At 50.0% G+C, this 17,086-nt stretch overlaps 1 pseudogene; it reads right to left on the bottom strand.

The window, feature by feature from the left end:
- Positions 1 to 13,405: 13,405 nt before the first annotated feature.
- On the bottom strand, positions 13,406 to 14,099 carry LOC142440014 (STARD3 N-terminal-like protein; annotated as a pseudogene).
- Positions 14,100 to 17,086: the final 2,987 nt, after the last annotated feature.

Below are 17,086 nucleotides of genomic sequence, written 5' to 3'. Positions count from 1 at the left end.
TTTGCCATTTGAAACACGTCCTTCTTAGGACAGCAATCGTTTTTCTAAAGACCCCACTTGGGAGTCTATAATTTCTTGCTGGTTGACCATAACTAGGTCGTCACCCAACCCCCCTGCGGTTGAGTTGATTCTGACTCAGACGCTATGAAAAGTTTACAACGTCGCATATCTTCATGGGAGCAGGACAGCCTCATCTTTCTCCCAGGGAGCAGCCAGTGGGTTTGAGCCCTCCACTTTGTGGTTCGCAATCCAAAACTGAATGGGCAGCACCACTAGGGCCAGGGGGAGTGGGAGGGGAAGTAGTTTTAACTGGGCCCTCTGTTGGCCAAAACAATGATGGTTTTGTCACAGAGAATCCAGGACAGATGATCCCTCCAGGACCAGTGGTGAGAGTGGTGATACCGGGAGGGTGGGATGACAAGGGGGAACCGACTACAAGGATCTACATATAACTTCCTTCCTGGGGGATGGACAACAGAAAAGTGGGTGAAGGGAGATGTCGGATAGTGTAAGATATGACAAAGTAATAATAATTTATAAATGGTCAAGGGTTCATGAGGGGAGGGAGGGAGTAAAATGAGCTGACACCAAGGCTCAAGTAGAAAGCAAATGTTTTGAGAATGATGATGGCAACAAATGTGCTTGACACAATGGATGTATGCCATGTATACTCGAGTATAAGCCGAGTTTTTCAGCACATTTTATGCAGTTTTTGTGGTAAAATTAGGTGCCTCCGCTGGTATTTGGGTCAGCTTATACTCGAGTATATACGGTATATGGAATGTGATAAGAGTTGTATGAACCCCCAATAAGATGATTAAATTTTAAAAAGTGATGAGTTTGTGTTTTTTTAAGTGAGAAAAAAATAGGGCAAGAGATCTTAGGCAACCACCCAGTTATAGCAGGGAGTTCAACGGTTGTTTTAAATCGTAGTCTCAGCTACTCAATGACTCCCGTAAAGGCACAGAATTGGTGCATTTGAATTATGGTGTTGGCGAAGAGTATTAACAGTAGTGTGGGCGGCCAGAGAGCAGAGCACTCCCTCTTGGAAGACGTAGAACCAGAATGCTCCTTAGAATCCAGGAAGGCGAGCCCATCTCATGTACTTTGAACGTATTTTCAGGAGAACCACTCCGTGGGAAGGACATCGTGCTGGATAGAGTAGAGGGTCACTGATGAGAGGGATCCACCCATAGGCTGGGACAAAGCATTCAAATAGAGCAGTTGTGAGTCATTTGCACCCCTGGACCGTGTTTCCTTCCATTGTGCTCAGGGTCAAGGTCGGGATGAGTTGGAACCTAACAGCACCAAGGAAAATAGAGAAGGGAGACTGGCGACCTGGGAAGTGACATTGGGGCTGTTAACCACAAGGTTAGTGACTATGGATTGTATCTGTTAGGTTTCTGGGCTGGTTTTCCCCGGTTTTTGCTTCTTGACACTGAAAGAATTCCCATAGCAGAAGCACTTTTGTAAATCCAAGGAACTTTTATGAGAGAAAGGGGAGTTTTGCTGTCCCTGGAACGTGCAAAGCCACATGGCGGGGGTGGGGTGGGGTGGGGCACGGGAGAGTTGGTGACCAACAATGGCTTCTTTGGACGAGCACGGGAAGCCACGTCAGAAAAGTCCAGGTAGAGGAGCCCACAGAACCAAAGAGGAGCGGCGGAACTGAAATAGGGAGAGGGTTCAAGCATGCGGGGGAAGCAAACAGGAAGTGCCCCCCCCTCTGACCTGAAAGAGGCCAGCCCCCCAGTTTCTGCTAGTCATCTCCTCCTCTCCCTATCCCCACTTGGGGTGGGAGGTGTGGTGGAAGGCATTGGCCCATCTTGAGTGGCTCAGTTCAGGTGCACGTATGGTGTAATGCTTGTACCTAGAGCATGTGTGTCCAGGTTGACCTTCACCTGTGTCTAGGTGACCTGGGTTTGAGCATGGTATGCTTTGGATTGTCCCCATCGGTGTCTAATGTGCTCCTGATTCCTTTAACCCCACTTTGTGGTGTCATGGCAGCTAATATTTGTTTAGCAGAGGCATTCGGTGGAGACCACCCCCTCTCTCCATAACCTTCCAACCTTTCAAATCCACCAGCTGCTCTGGGGGACAAAGATGAGGCAGTCTGCTCCCAAAGAGATAGATGTATGGCCTCCGGAATCCTCGGGAACAGTTCTACTCTCTGTCCAGCAGAGTCACCATGCGTCAGAATGGACTCAGTGGCAGTGGAACAGACTGGGGGTTGTGCTAAGGATGTGCTTTGAAGCCATTTTATTTAAGTAATCCTTCGCATTTGTGGTACTTCTTCCATCGGGAGTCCCAGAGGTATACGCGTTATGCATTAGCCTGCGACCCACATGGTCTAGGGTCAGCAGTTCAAAACCACCAGCAGCTCCACAGGAGAAAGACTGGGCTTTCTACTCCCGCTAAATAGTTACAGTCTTGGAAACCCACAGCATCAACTCCGTGGTAGTGCATTTGGTTTTGGTTCTGGGCTTCTTCCATCAGAAGATCTGTCAAAATCAAGCAGTCCCTGGATAGTGCAGACAGGTCACGTGTTTGGCAGCTGAAGGGAAGGAAGGGTGGCAGTTCGAGTGTGCCCAGAGGCACCTCAGGAGAAAGACCTGGTAACCAACCGGCTTCTGAAAGACAAGTCATTAAAACAAATCCCTATAAAGACGCACGTGGTGTTGCATGCAATCAACTCAACGGCAGCTGGTGAATTATCAAACAGATGAAAGAGTTTACCCTGGTTTTGCACAGGGTCCCTATGGTTGCGAACCGACCACCGGCTGGCCCCTGACAAGAACAGCAAACATCCCCACCCATCCTCTTAGTGGTACTAGGCTAGGAGGACGGCCAGCCGCTTGACACCCCCTTTGCACGTGGAGATTGCATAACTTGTCCGAGAGGGTGGGGGAGACTGGCTCTCAAGGCACAGCCTCTGAGTGCTTCCTCTTGATTCAGGAATGTGGTCGAAGGTGAGTCACGGGCTGAGCTTGGCTGGGAATCCAGGGCTGCCTGGATCGCTGTGTTCAGGACAGTTTGACTTGGGAGGCGATATGAAAAAGTGTCTTGGTGGCCCTAGCAGCTGTGTGTTGGGCTTCTAACCACAAGGACCGGTTAGAAACCATGAGCCGGTCCAAGGGAGAAAGAGGCTTTCTACTCCCCAAAGAGGGACTGTCTCGGAAACCCACAGAGGCAGTTCTACAGGGTCACTGCGAGTCAGAATCGCCTCTAGGGCAGTGAGTTTTTTTAGTTGGAGAAGGAGTGTGAGTGCTTGGTGAGCCCCACTCCCCGGAGACGAGGAGTCAGGAAGCAAACGGACTCATCCTGCTCTTTGAAAAGGCGTTTCTGGGGTTAAGGTTGGAGGGAAATTTCAAAATGAATTGGGGTGATGGTAGTCACACTTGACGACTCTTCATTGGGTTGTACAGTCTACTGCTCTGTCGACCGTCCTGTGTGTAAAATGGTCATTGGCAACTGCTTGTCTGACAACAGAATGGAATCTTTCAAATACAGAGCTTCGTACAAAATGTGGCCAGAGCCAATGTTGCGCGTCTGGGACAAGCTGGGTTTCTTCCCAAAAGATGCTGTCTGCGTCCTGAATGTCTGAGTCAGATGAGACGTACACGACACCTACCTACAGCTTGAGAAAAATGGGCTTCGAGTTCCTGGCGTTGGGCTTAGGGCACCTGGCTTGCCCAGAGGAGAGCAGTCGCTTTATGTAGGGACACCGTGGCCAAAACGCTCGCCCCGCCCTGAGGTTCACAGCCATTTCCACAGTGCACATGGATGAATACATACACAAACTTAGCAGCTCATTCCTGGCCTCGCCTGTCACAAATCTTAAGTGCTTTGCCTGTCTGACACATACTCAGACAAGCCATCTGTCCTGTATTTGAGTTTAATCGTAGACAATGAACGTTGAAGCCCTGTTATTTGTCAGGCACTGGACAACCAGGTGGAAGACCCACCTTTTGGTGGCAGAGGGGTGGTGGGGAGGGACACGAGGCGTGACTCTGAATTAAAAGCAATTTGACTAAGTCAATTATAAATCGACTCTAACCTCGCTCACCCAGCTCTGCTGGCAGCCAGCTTGCTTGAAGAGTTTGGAGGCAAGCAAATGAGACAAACTTTCCGTCTCCCTGGTCCTGTTTCCTTGGTAACCATAATCTTTATCTCTGCAAAGATGGGGGGCTGTGGTAGAGGAAAAGGCAGTGGGAACTTCCAGCCAAGTATCGTTCTAATCCTGTCCTTGTGCTATCCCATGGTTTGTTTTGCTATGTCAAGTGACTTTACACCCACTCCTCTGATGGTGCTGTGAGTGTTTAATGGATAGCCTAGAAAAATGGAGGCCCTGGTGGTGTCACCGTTACGTGTTGGGCTGCGCTCCTCATGGTTGGCAGTTCAAAACCACCAGTAGCTCCTTGGGAGAAAGCAGCGCTGGGCTTTCTCTTCCTGTAGTTACAGTTTCCGAAACTGTGTGTGTGTGTGTGTGTGTGTGTGTGTGTGTGACTATGAGTCAGCAGTGACTCGCTGACAGTGAGTTTGAGAAGAACAGAGAGGTTTTCTTAGTCGCTCTCCTCTCCCCAGGAGGCCTGGTGATGTCTCGGTTATGCATTGGGCTCTAATCCTAAAGGTTGGCAGTTTGAAACCACCAGCCAGTCGCTCCCTGGGAGAAAGACAGTGTTTTCTACTCCTGACTATAATTAGTCTCAGAAACAAGAAGCACTTCTACATTGTCTTTTAGGGTGGCTATGGGTCAATACCGACTCAATAGAAGCGAGTTTGGTTTGGGGGGCTCCCCTCCCCAGAAAATAGCCTAGCACTGCAACCATCAAAGAAACCACACCAATCTCTTGGTGGGAACAGACCAGCAGCGCCTGTGAAGTGAGAGCAGAACTGCCTCTGTTCTGAGGCTTTTACTTGTACAACTCGTGGCTGTAGAGTTGGTTCCGACCCAGAGTGACTACCGCGTGGTCAGAGTAGATGTCAATCGCACAGTGGGTTCACGCTCCGCTGCCAACCGACAGTTGTGTGCTAGGAACTCACCACGCTGAAGATCCACCCGCATTCTGCTTCTATGAGATGGCACCCTTGGAGTTCCCATGGGGCAGTTCTACTCTGCCCCGAATGGTGGGTCACTGAGAGCTGGGACCAAACCCAACTGGCAAGAAGTTTGTTTTGTAGGAATAGACCACCAGCTCTTTCTTCTGACTGGGACTGCCAACCTCCTGTTCAGTAACTGGGCACAAAACCATTTGCAACCTACCAGGGACCTGGAACTGAACCATCGTTGACCTTTAAATTGTCAATGCCTTTGCCCCACTCACCCACCCACAGACATTCTGGCCAAAGCAATGCTTCCAGGATTTGGAGAGCATGCGTCTTGGAATACTGAGATAATGAGTGTTCCCAAGGGAAGAGGGATTGTCCGGGACCCTCCATCCCCTTTGTTTTGCGCTACTGATCCAACCCCTGGGTCCCCGAGTGTAACTAAGCAGCACTCACCGCAGTCTTACGCCCCGCTCAGGGCCTTTGGAACTTTGAGCCCAAGGTTGTGGCTTTGGAATCCACCCCTCATGGTCCGGTCCCCTCATTTTAGTCGGCCCTGCATTTTACCCTTGGTGAACAGGTCACCTTTAGGAGACAGGTGGGAAGAGGGGATCAACCAGTGCCCCTTGGCTAAAATGGAAATATCAGAGCTAGGTTGTGGAGTCAATTAGTCATTCACACATGCATGCCAATCAAGGTGATCTAAAAGTCAGGGGTATTGCACGGTCAGTCCTGACGCTGCCAGAGGGCTGTGCCTGTGGGAGGGGTCCTTGCCTGAGTGGGGCTCCAGCGCCCTGGTGCCTACGTAAGAGATCTGTAGGAGAGAGGAGACACCCAGGATGGGGTGGGAGTAGCCAATTTTACCCCAGAATGTTACCCAGCGGGGTTTCCTGTCCTGGGGCAGAAAAGACATTTTTCTCCTCCTCCTCCCAGGTTCCAGAGTCAAGCCGGCACCAATGCAGGCTTGGGAAAATGGGTCAAGTCGGCTAACCAGAAAATGTAGCCACCAATTATATGCTTGCTGCTGGGTGGATTTGCACCCCACATTCCAAGAAACCAACGCACAACTCGCACTGTTAGAACGAACTTGCCCAGAAGTGAATGGCAGTCTGTATTTCGGTCCTGGTGGCGTGCTGGTTATGAGTCGGGCTGCTAACCACAAGGTCTTTAGTTCAAAACTACCAGCGGCTCCTCAGGAGAAAGACAGATCTTTCTACTCCTCTGAAGAGCTACAGTAGTGGCGCTCAACCTTCCTCATGCCGCAGCCCTTTCATATAGTTCATCTTTGTTGCAGTGACCCGCCCCCCCAACGATACAATTACTTTTGTTGCTACTTCGTAACTAATTTTGCTACTGCTATCAATCAGGCGACCCTGTGAAAGGGTCCTTTGACCCCCAAAGGGGTCTCAACCCACAGGTTGAGAACCGCTGAGTTACAGTCTCAGAAACTCACAGGGTGCAGTTTTACCCTGTCCTGCAGGGTCGCTTTGAGTTGGCAACATCTCGATGGCAGTGAGTTTTTTGTTTGCTTGAGTTACAAATGTTTATTGGAGACGAGTAATTCCAATGTTTAACATCCATTTGTTTATCTGCTGGAGAGATAATACATTTTAAAAACCATCAGGGTAGATAATAATCACGGGTGAAAATGTAGAAATGTCCATGGGAGTGAAACCAAACCATTTTGGAAGAAGAGTGGCGTTTTCCAAAGTTCTACTTGAGCTGACACCAGATAGCTGGGAGGAAGCAGGACATTGAACTTGGATGGCAGTAGGAGGAGCACTCGTGGCTTAGTGGTTACTCTTTCTTGGGCTGCTAACCACAAGGCCAGCAATTGGAAACACCAGTCACTCTTCTGGGCAGGGGAACGAGCGAGTTCTACCCAGTCCTCCAGGGCTGCGGTGAGTCGGCACCATCTCAATGGCAGTGAGCTTGATTTTTAGTTCAGTTTTGCCTTCTGGCTTGGGCAGTGAGAGGCTGTGAGGAGGACGCCTGTTCAATCTGCAGAAAGGCAGTCCCACTTCTCCTACCCTCTAAGACTCATGGGAAGAGGCAGGGATTGGGATGGACCCAATGGCATCTCACAACAACACTTGATCCTGGAGCATGGACTATGGTCCAGAAGGTTTTAATGGCTAGGGAGGGGTGGGGAGGCACTGAGTAATTCCCCCCGCCCGAAAAAGTGGCCCCTTTAAGTTTGGGTGCCTTTGCTAGATGAGTTGGCATTGACTTGATAGAAGTAGGTTGTGCTTTTGTTTTGGATGCTGAAAACCTGCGGTGGGTGTGGTTTCTCCCGCTGGGCTTCTGAGAACCTTGGAGGCGCTGCCTTGTTTTGTTTCTCTCCATCTGCATTGCAAAGGGGCCATGGTGGCCCAGTGATGGACAAGACACGCAGCTGCTGACCACAAGGTTGGCAGTCGATACCCACCAGCTGCTCCTTGGGAGAGAGACAAGGCTGTCTGTTCCTGAGAAGGTTTCCAGTCTCCCAATCAGGATCACTGTGAATCGGAGCAGACCCTATGGCAATGGATTTGGTTTTCCTGGGTCTACATTGCACATGCAGACAGGCTACACCTCAAACCAGTAGGCGGGAGACGCTTGCACCCATTGGCATCCACCAGTCTATGGGTGCTTTGGTTATCTGTGCTCCAGCCCGACACAACACACACACACACAGTGGTAGCAAAGTGAAAGCCACGACATTTATTTGTACAAAGTAAATGATAAATAGCAACAGTGGAGTATCCGTAGCCATGCTTACGCCAGGAGCACTGGCGGTTGAGTTGGTTATGCCTTGGGCTGCTAACCCAAAGGTTAGTGGTTTGAAACCACTTGCTGCTCTTTGAGAAGAAGGATGAGGCTTTGCATTCCTATAAAGAGTTAGCATCTTGGAAACCCACAGGGGCAGTGCTTCCCTGCCCTATAGGGTCAACTAGGAGTCAGGATCGACTGGTTTTCGTGGGTCCACATTGCACATACAGATAGACCACATCTCAGACAGGCAGATAGTCTGGTTTTGTTTGGGGCTTATCCCATCTCCGTTAGTAGCCCTCTGCCTGAAGACAATCAATCCTCTCTGTGGGGCAGCAAACCGGAGCAGCTGCCTCTCCATCTTCAGTGTGACAGCTTTCTCTGCTGGTCCAGCGGGTTCTCAGCACAGGGACCTGGGGCTCTGAAACCTGTGTTCTCTGCCAGGCTCTTCTTGATGGCTAGGTAGCCCCGATCCTTGGCGGGACTGCCCCTGTATAAACCAAGCATGACGGCAAAGCCAACCACTACCCCAGATGGACCATGCACTACACCATTTAGTTTACTATTGGCATATTCAGTCAGCCACTCCCTGGCAAGGGTGTGGCCCAGCCAGTCACTTTGTGGGAGCTACAAGACGGTGGCTGACAAAGCCATGCACAGTGACTCATGGCACTTAACTCAGAACCAGCAGCAGGGCACTCCTCGGGGTGCGAAGGGCTGCCCGACCAGGCAGACGCTTTCTCTCTCCGTGGGAAGCTCGGGGAAGAGTCAGAAGCAAAGAGAGGAAAGACCTGCCCCTTCCCATCTCCCTGGGACCAGCCTGCCCCGTGAATACTCACAGACGGGCCATAGAAGTCAGAGAGTCTTTGATGGGCATAGAAACTGGTTTCTATAAATGGTGGCACTGCCAGGAAGGGAAGGGCAAGGGGCAGAGTCGACGGAGCAGCTCGGGCCCCACACATGCGTCCCAGCAGCACCTGGAGGATTGCATGGGTGTTTAGAATGTGCTCTCTAGCCTCCCCCTTCTCCTGCCCGGGCTCAGACCTGTATTGCTGTCTAAACACTCTGCCTGCCTGCTTTAGTTCTCTTGCCAGGGGTCTCTTTTTCTCCAGCCTCTCCTCCTCATATCCCATCTTTGTATGTGCCTCTTGGAGGGTACCGCCTCACCCAGTTACAATGGCAAATCAGTTGCCTGTGTATCAGCGTGCCCTCTGGCCTCGCGACGCCATGCATGAGCAAGGCAGGAGCAGGCCTAGGTGAGGACAGGTGTTTCTTTTTGAGTGAGTGAGTCAGTGAGTGAGAGTGAGTGGGAGAGAGTGAGTGAGTGAGTGAGTGAGTGAGTGGGTGAGTGAGTGAGTTAGTGAGAGTGAGAGAGAGTGAGAAAGTGGGAGAGTGAGTGAGAGAGAGTGGGAGAGTGAGAGAGTGAGTGAGTGAGTGAGTGAGAGAGTGAGTGAGTGAGTGAGTGAGAGAGTGAGTGAATGGGAGAGTGAGTGAGAGAGAGAGTGGGAGTGTGAGGGAGTGAGTGAGAGTGAGAGTGAGTGGGAGAGAGAGTGAGTGGGAGAGTGAGTGAGACAGTGAGTGAGAGAGTGAGTGAATGAGTGAGGGAGTGAGTGGGAGAGCGAATGAGAGAGAGTGTGAGAGTGAGTGGGAGAGCGAGAGAGTGAGTGAGACAGTGAGTGAGAGAGTGAGTGAATGAGTGAGGGAGTGAGTGAGTGGGAGAGCGAGTGAGAGAGTGTGAGAGTGAGTGGGAGAGTGAGTGAGAGAGTGAGTGAGTGAGAGAGTGAGTGAGTGGGAGAGAGAGTGAGAGTGAGTGAGAGAATGTGTGTGTGTGTGTGTGTGTGTGTGTGTGTGAGAGAGAGAGAGAGAGAGAGAGAGAGAGAGTCCAGATTTGTTTTTAAAGAGAGGCGAGAGCCACCCCCCTCCCCCTCCACATGGCTGGCTCTTACACCCCACTTTCAGAGGGATCATGTCGTCACTTCCGGCTTCTCTTTGGGGCGATGCCGGCTGTTTCTGAAGGCTTTGCGGCATTTGGCACAAGCTGCTGGAGGACGGTTATATGACTGCTCTGTTCACAACCAGGCTGCCCTTGTGGGCAGGATTTTCAGAGCTTCTCAGCGTCTAACAATTCATGGCAACTTGGCGCTTCTCTTCAGGGCCCTAACAGGTGCTGCCTCCATTTTGTTACTAGTCACCTGGGCAAAACTCTTCCTGAGTCTGCCCCTTCCACGGGCTAGCAGCCAGTCAGAACACTGTCGAAGAGCAGCAGCCCGCACCACCCGTTCGTCCCCCTCTTCCCTTGTGACAGGCTGCCTGCGGCACAGCTTCAGGTAGTGCCAGAGTGAGACACAAACAAAACCGTCATGTTTCTTCCTTGTTGCTCAGACGTGCTCTTCTCCATGCCGAGTGCCGAGTGCCGCTGCGGCAGCCCTGGAGCAGTGCTGTGGTAGAGACTCCCAGCCCACCGAGCGTCTCTGTCCTTTCTCGGACAGTCCGTGCTTCCCCACCTGCTGGGGGTGCCATGTGCTGAGGGACTCCCCGTGCCAAGACCTCCCTCCCTTTGATGGGACATCCTGGCCGCTAGCAGGTCTCTCTTCAAGGTCAGTTTTCTATTTTTGTGTGCAGTATTGGAAGCTGACCAGAGGGCAAGGCCTTGCAGAAGACCACACACCGACCCCGAAAGCTTAATGCTGTTGGTGCTGCAGGCTGCAGCTGTGTTGCCTGGAAACTCCTTGATCAACCTTGGACTGAAACTCAAACCAAATCCATTGCCATCGAGTTGATTCTGGCTCCCAGTGACCCTATACAGAAGCGGTTCTTAACCTGTGGGTCTGAACCCCTTTGGGGTTGAATGACCCTTTCACAGGTCACCAGATTCCTAATAGTAGCAAAATTACAGTTGTGAAGTAGCAATGAAACGAATGTTATGGTTTGGGGGGGGGGAGGGTCACCACAACACGAGGAACTGTATGAAAGGGTCCTGGCATGAGGAAGGTTGAGAGCCACTGCAATTACCCAGTGTTGCTGAAGCTGTCAATCTCTCTCTATAGGAGGACACAGCCTCATCTTTCTCCAGAGGAGTGGATGGTAGATTTGAGCTACAGACCTTTCCGTTAGCTGGCCAACACTGGCAGGCAATGCCATGAGGCTTCCTGAGCAAATTTGAACCATAAAAAAACCTCATGGGCACTGAGTAGATTCTGACTCATAAGCAACCCTGTTGGACAGAGCAGAACAGCCCCTGTGGGTTTCCAAGACAATTACTCTTTATGGGAGTAGAAGGCCTCAAATCGTTCTCCCATGAACGGGTTGGTGGTTTCAAACTGCTGACCTTGTGGTTAGCAGCCCGATGTATAACCCACTACACCACCAGGACTCATGCCACGGAGTAGATGCCGGCTCTTAGTGGCCCTAAAGGGCAGGGTAGAACTGCCTCTGTGAGTTTCTGAGACCGTAATCCTACAGGCCTAGAAAAGCCCTGTCTTTCTCCCACAGAGCAGCTGGTGGTTTTGAACTGCTGACCTTGCGGTTGGCAGCCCAGTGCGTAACCACTAAGCTACCAGGGCTCCTTGCCGTGACATTAAGGCTGAGTTAATGACTCGTTTGATCAAATAGAGCTGGCTAATTTTTAAGTTGAAAGGTTTGGAAGGCCCTGAATGATGTTCTAAATCCCTACATGCCCTTGGCAGGACAAAGGATGCCCCATCCCTGCTCCAGGGGAAGCGGCTTTCTTATCCCGGGAGTGTAAGGTTGCCTCAGGCATTCCTTGGCTTGTAGATACTCCTCCCAGTGCAAACCTCTGGTGGCTCTGTCCTCCTTTCTTTTAAGGAGCCCAGTTAGAGGGGGCTAGGGCATGGTCTGTGCTGCAATGGTCTCATGGTAACCTAGCTGTTAACATCTTGAAGGACCTTATTCCAAACAAGGACATCGGGGTTTGGGACTTATTTTCTAATGACACCGGTAAGTGTAATAGGGTGACGATCGTGGGCATGGCTCGATGGCAGTGAGTGAGGTTCAGTCTATGAGAACTCTGGTTCAGTGCTCCTGCAGGTTTGACCAGACCAGCACCTGGGACCCTGCTCTTCATAAGAAATCCAAGACTCCCTGTTACCAGGGACCCTTTCATATGTTCTGGTGACCCCCAACCACAAAATTATTTTTGTTGCTATTTCATAACTGTAATTTTTCTACTGTTATGAATTGGGCGACCCCTGTGAAAGGGTCATTGTCGACCCCCCAAAGGGGTCGCAACCCACAGGATGAGAACCTGTTGCTATAGGGTTAGGTCTGGTGACCATTCTAGGAATCCTAGCTGGCCCTCGGTCCTGACTCGCAGCCTGTCTCTGTGGTGACAGTAAAAGCTCACGAAGAAGCTGGCACACTGATTTCAAGCTTCTCTTTGTCTGTGGGAGTCATTTACAGGAATGAGGGAAGGAGAAGAAACGAGGCGCTGATACCAAGGGCTCGAGTAGAAAGCAAATGTTTTGAGAATGATGAGGTCAACAAGTGTACAGATGTGCTTGACACAATGGATGGAAGGATGTGAACCCCCAATAAAAAACAAACACACACCCCAGAAGTCTGAGGCCTCTCCATCTCATGAAATTATTTGCAATTTGAGAGTTCTGAAGTGGCTTCCATCTAGAGCCCCTTCGGTGACAGTGATAAGTCAGAGCTGCCCGTGGCACCGAATCAGAGTTGTTGTCCTTCATCAGGCTGACATGTTCTTGAAGATGGAAAATGGAATTCCTGGTGGCCGCGTGTCTCGGTGCTAACTCAGTCTTTGAATCTGATTGAAGGAGAGGTGACAGATGATGAATTATACACTTTTTTTTACACATCGAAGTCTTTACTGACCGCCAGAATGAAAGATGAGGAAAACGAACAAGCATGTTGCAAAGCTTCCATGTTTGGAAAAATGTTCACAATATGAGTTGGTTCATTTTAATTACAATTAGCCAAACACAAAGGAAAAACAGCAGTTTCAGAGTGTGGGTCCAAAAGAAGAGAAAGACAGTGTTTTGTGATAAAATAGTATAAAATGTCAAGTAACACCTTACATTGATTCACAGTCCCTCTTGTTCCCTTTGAAATATCTATAATTGTAACACTTTAGGTCAGTTACATGAGGTAAAACAGAAAAAAGTAACCATTTTCATAGGGCAGATTTATTAATGTTTTAAAACTGCACACAGAGTGCATGAGTTAAAACACAGGGAACTACAGGGTGTGAAAAGAAGAAATATAGAATAAGGCTGAGACCTAAAACTAAGATTCCATTCTGTGAATCGGAACACAAAGGTGCCTCAGTTACTGAAAACACGTTCTGTTGATATATGAAGAAATGTTTGGATTAGGAGCATGGCACACGATTTTTCTGCACCGATTCCACGAACAGATCAGACTCATTCTCACTGGACACTCAAGGGGTCATCAAGCGATCTTACGAGCCCCAGGCAGGCTACTAAACGCCTGTGAGGTATTACCATAAATAAGTTCTCCATGAGTCGTCCAACCAAGTCAGCAGGGGGATGTCGCCCCTTCAACTGTCCTGAGAGAGCCCCCCAGCTGCAGACTTCCAGGAGGGATTTTCACATTGAGCAAAAGGTGCCTCTCATAGATCAAGGGGCTTCTCACGGTCTTGCTTTTCTTCAGCTTCTTCATCAGATCCTGCTTCCGACTCAGGATGGGAATAAAACTGACCATCAGAGAGACCACCAGGTAGAAGTGCTGCCCTCTCGGAGGCATCGTGAACTATCAGGAGGCTGTTTTCTTCGTCGGCTTCTTAAGGGAACACTTTGAAACCCAGGAACCAGGTCTCGATGCAGCTGCGAGGATGAATGAAATGATGGGCGGCACATAGCCAAAGCCCCCGCCCCTGAGAAAAGCTTTGGGAGGAGGGCTTTTGCTAAGAAAAAGGCAGTGGTCACTGCAGTCATCAGCGCCATCGCCCACCGATGGCGCAGGCTGCACACACACAGCATAGGCAGGAAGTAAAACTTTAAATCCCAAACCTGCCAAGCTATATCTCAAAATGCGAAGAGCAGTAGTCATAGTGCACGACTTCCTTCTCCAGTGTGTTTCCAATGCCTCCGTTCACATTCAACTCTATTATCCGCAGTAACGTCACCCATAAGAGGTCAAAAGTGACAAACAGAGAGTCCTCCTAACGGCGGTTATGCCCTCCTTTCCCTTCCTTCATAGGGTTCGATCCTGGCCACGAGCTGAGCGGGGTTGATGGAATGGACGTCCCATGGAGAAGACTGAGAGCGCTGGCTCCCACTGAGAGCCTTGTCCGTTTGGTTCATCCTGGAGGAGGGTTAAAGGAGGCCTGGCCTGACTTCACCGTCCCTGGAGAGAAGAGACCTCGGGCGGTTACAGGGTAGCGGCTCCAGGTTGGCCCAGGGTGGCTCCTCGGCGGTCACGCCCCCGGGGCCCTAAATAGGCAGAGGGGCGGGGCGGGAGATGGCTCCTCCCACAGCCTGCCTTGGCACCTCCTCCAAATAATACAATTTTTAGAAATTTATTTTGTTTTGAATCCAGAAAAAGTTGGCTGGGGAGGTTTTCGCCTTTCAGCTTCGTAAAAATAATTTCAAACGTCTTTTTCTTTGTTAAAAACCCAAACGGAGATTTCTGAGTAACTGGGTTGTTCAGTTGATAGTGCTGTGAGTAAAACTGTATTTATTGAAACATTAATAAAAAAATCAACTTGCTAGTTGATGTCAACTATGCGTGCATGTGTGTGTGCTTGCACATGTGTGCGTGTGCTAGAAAGGGGATGGATGGTGGTGAAGGGAACAGAGAATCGAAATCCATTGCCTGGAAGCCAATCTGCACGCATGGCAACTCCACAGTCACATAGCAGAGCTGTCTGAGAGGGTGCTCTGGGCTCGAGTCTCGGGAAGCTGGGGGCCGGGCGGATTGCTTTTCTTCCACGGTGCCCTGGGTAGGCTCGGACTGTCAGCCTTTAGGTTAGAAACTGAGTGTAAACTGTGTGTGCTACCCTTTGAGGGTTGTGGTGATACGCTTCCTCCGGTCTATGTCTCTATACTGTGCCACTCAAGGATTGGCTCTTTGGAAAACTAATTTTCCACCGTTTAAAGGCAGTAGAGGTCTGATTGAAGTGATTCTACTATACATATCTAAGGAGGGGCTTTAAAATGCAATTATTTCCCTTGTTCCCCCTTATGTTTGGGATTCAGAACTAGAATTTCTTCTCCTATTTATTTATCTATTTTAGTTTTAACTACTTAAAAAAAGTATTTTCCTCTCCTTGTTCCAAGTCCATGAGTCAGATGTGAGGCTGGAGGCTTCTCCTGACTCGAATGACTGTGGGGGATTAATGAACCCAAGACTGGCAAGAAGGCAGCAGGTTGTGCCTCCAGAGGCAAGCATCCAGGTGATGGCAGGCTGCTGCTGGTTCTCAGGGTCAGCGTGCAAGACGACAGGCTGTTGACTCAAGTCCAAAGAACCGGAGGTCTGATGACACGCTAGATGCAAGATCCAGTTCTAGTAAAAAGCAAGCAAGCTTTCCCACAGCGTCCACTGATGAGGCCACAGCCCTGAGGAAACTTCCATCCAATGGATTTGATCAGGCTGTGATATGAGTAAGAGCACTGCATCCCACCTGAATAGAGTGATTACATTGTGTTAAGACCATGTAATGGGCGATTACTAGGGAGTAATCACCACACCACTGAGAATCCTGATCCACACAAGTTGAGGCAAAATCTTAACTATCACACGGTGTTCTTAATGTACTCATGGATGTCCCTGCACAATTAGAGTCAGTCCCCACCTTTAAGAAAAACATGTTTCTGAGCAAATTTTTAAAAATTGTTTTGTTTACAACTTGGGACAGTCTTTCCATGGAACAGGCGAAGTACCCGCCATAACTCTCCAAGTTCAGTTTATCCACCATGTCATACTTGCTTAAATTCTCAGCACCAGTCCATTTCATCACTAAGTGAAGAAAGTATATTACCAACCATAATATACTCACCCATAAGCAAGGCGTCTTTTTCTTTTCACGTGTCTCCGAGTTCTTTCCATGTGAACATTTTCTTATCTTGTTTTAGTTTCCTCTGGGAAGTGGTTCTACCTCCGGGCTTTGGGTGGATGTAGGCCCCGTGGCCAAGTTGCTATTTCACCGTGATCACCAGACACATCCACCCAAAGGCAGTCATTCTTTCCTGGATTCTTTCCGCCTGCGTGATTCAGGCTGCCTAGTCGATGCCCGTGCTTCCCTTTTAACTGCCTCCTCTAGTTTCTTTAGGAGCCGTGGTGGCATAGTGGTTCCATGTTGGCCTGCGATCTGCAAGGTCAGTAATTCAAAGCCACCAGCCACTCCTCAGAAGAAAGCTGAGGCCTTCTACCCCTGTGAAGAGTACAGTCTCAGGACCCTCTGGGGGAGCTCTCACCTACCCAGACGGTCACGTGAGTCCGAATTGACCCAATGGCAGTGAGTTTGGTTTGGTTTGGTTTGGGGTTTGGGCTCTTTGCCGGTGTGGGGTCTGTAGGCTCAAGACTTCAAATGTATCTCAATGGATGGAACTAGAGAAGTGTCTTTGTTGACTGGGGGAGGGGCCCTACTTCTCAGTACCATCTCCCAGGAGCATGATTTTACAGAAGGCGGGTCTGTTGGCGAAGACTTCAAGTCTCCAGATCACCCCTCATGCTACCTTGGCAATGCACTTGGCACCATCTTTGGGGCTTGTAGGCCTGGCACTGCTGCACCTCTCAAAGCCATGTGCTGGCATCTCTGCCAATCACCAGGGAGCATGTTCAGTTAGGGGCTGATGCACTGGGGCAGCAGGATAGTGTGGCGATTGTGAGGAAAGAAGAGGCGGCCTCAGTAAGAAAATGGAAATGCAAAGCACTTGCCCAGGTTTACTGGTGGACTTGGCCTAGCCTCCCCGACTCTAAAAGCAACATTAGTATAAAGGCACAGGGACGCTCTCAGAACTTACACTTGGCACCGTAACCAGCGATGTGGGCCACCTGCTAGAAGAACCTAGAACACAGTGCCTGTGGACCAGAAAGTGCACACATCGGCTTACTGGTGAACGGAAAGTTTAGAGAGTGAAAACATCTTTCTCAACCTGGTGTTGCCCCTCCTGGGGATAAAGGCTTCTCTGACATGAAGCCAGGCTCTGCATCGTGTGAAGAAGGTCAAGGGCATTCTTGCTGTTGGGACACCTGGCTTCCTCTTCTTCTCCTGGCTTGCAATTACATAACACCCCACCACTGGAAGCATCAGGTGGGCAGTGAAGGACGGTGTCTCTAATCTGGAATG

The sequence above is a fragment of the Tenrec ecaudatus genome, chromosome 2 (assembly GCF_050624435.1).
Source record: "Tenrec ecaudatus isolate mTenEca1 chromosome 2, mTenEca1.hap1, whole genome shotgun sequence".
NCBI classification, from domain to species: Eukaryota; Metazoa; Chordata; class Mammalia; order Afrosoricida; family Tenrecidae; genus Tenrec; species Tenrec ecaudatus.
Note: the sequence above shows the minus strand (reverse complement) of the source record. Positions and strands in the feature narration are given on the sequence as shown.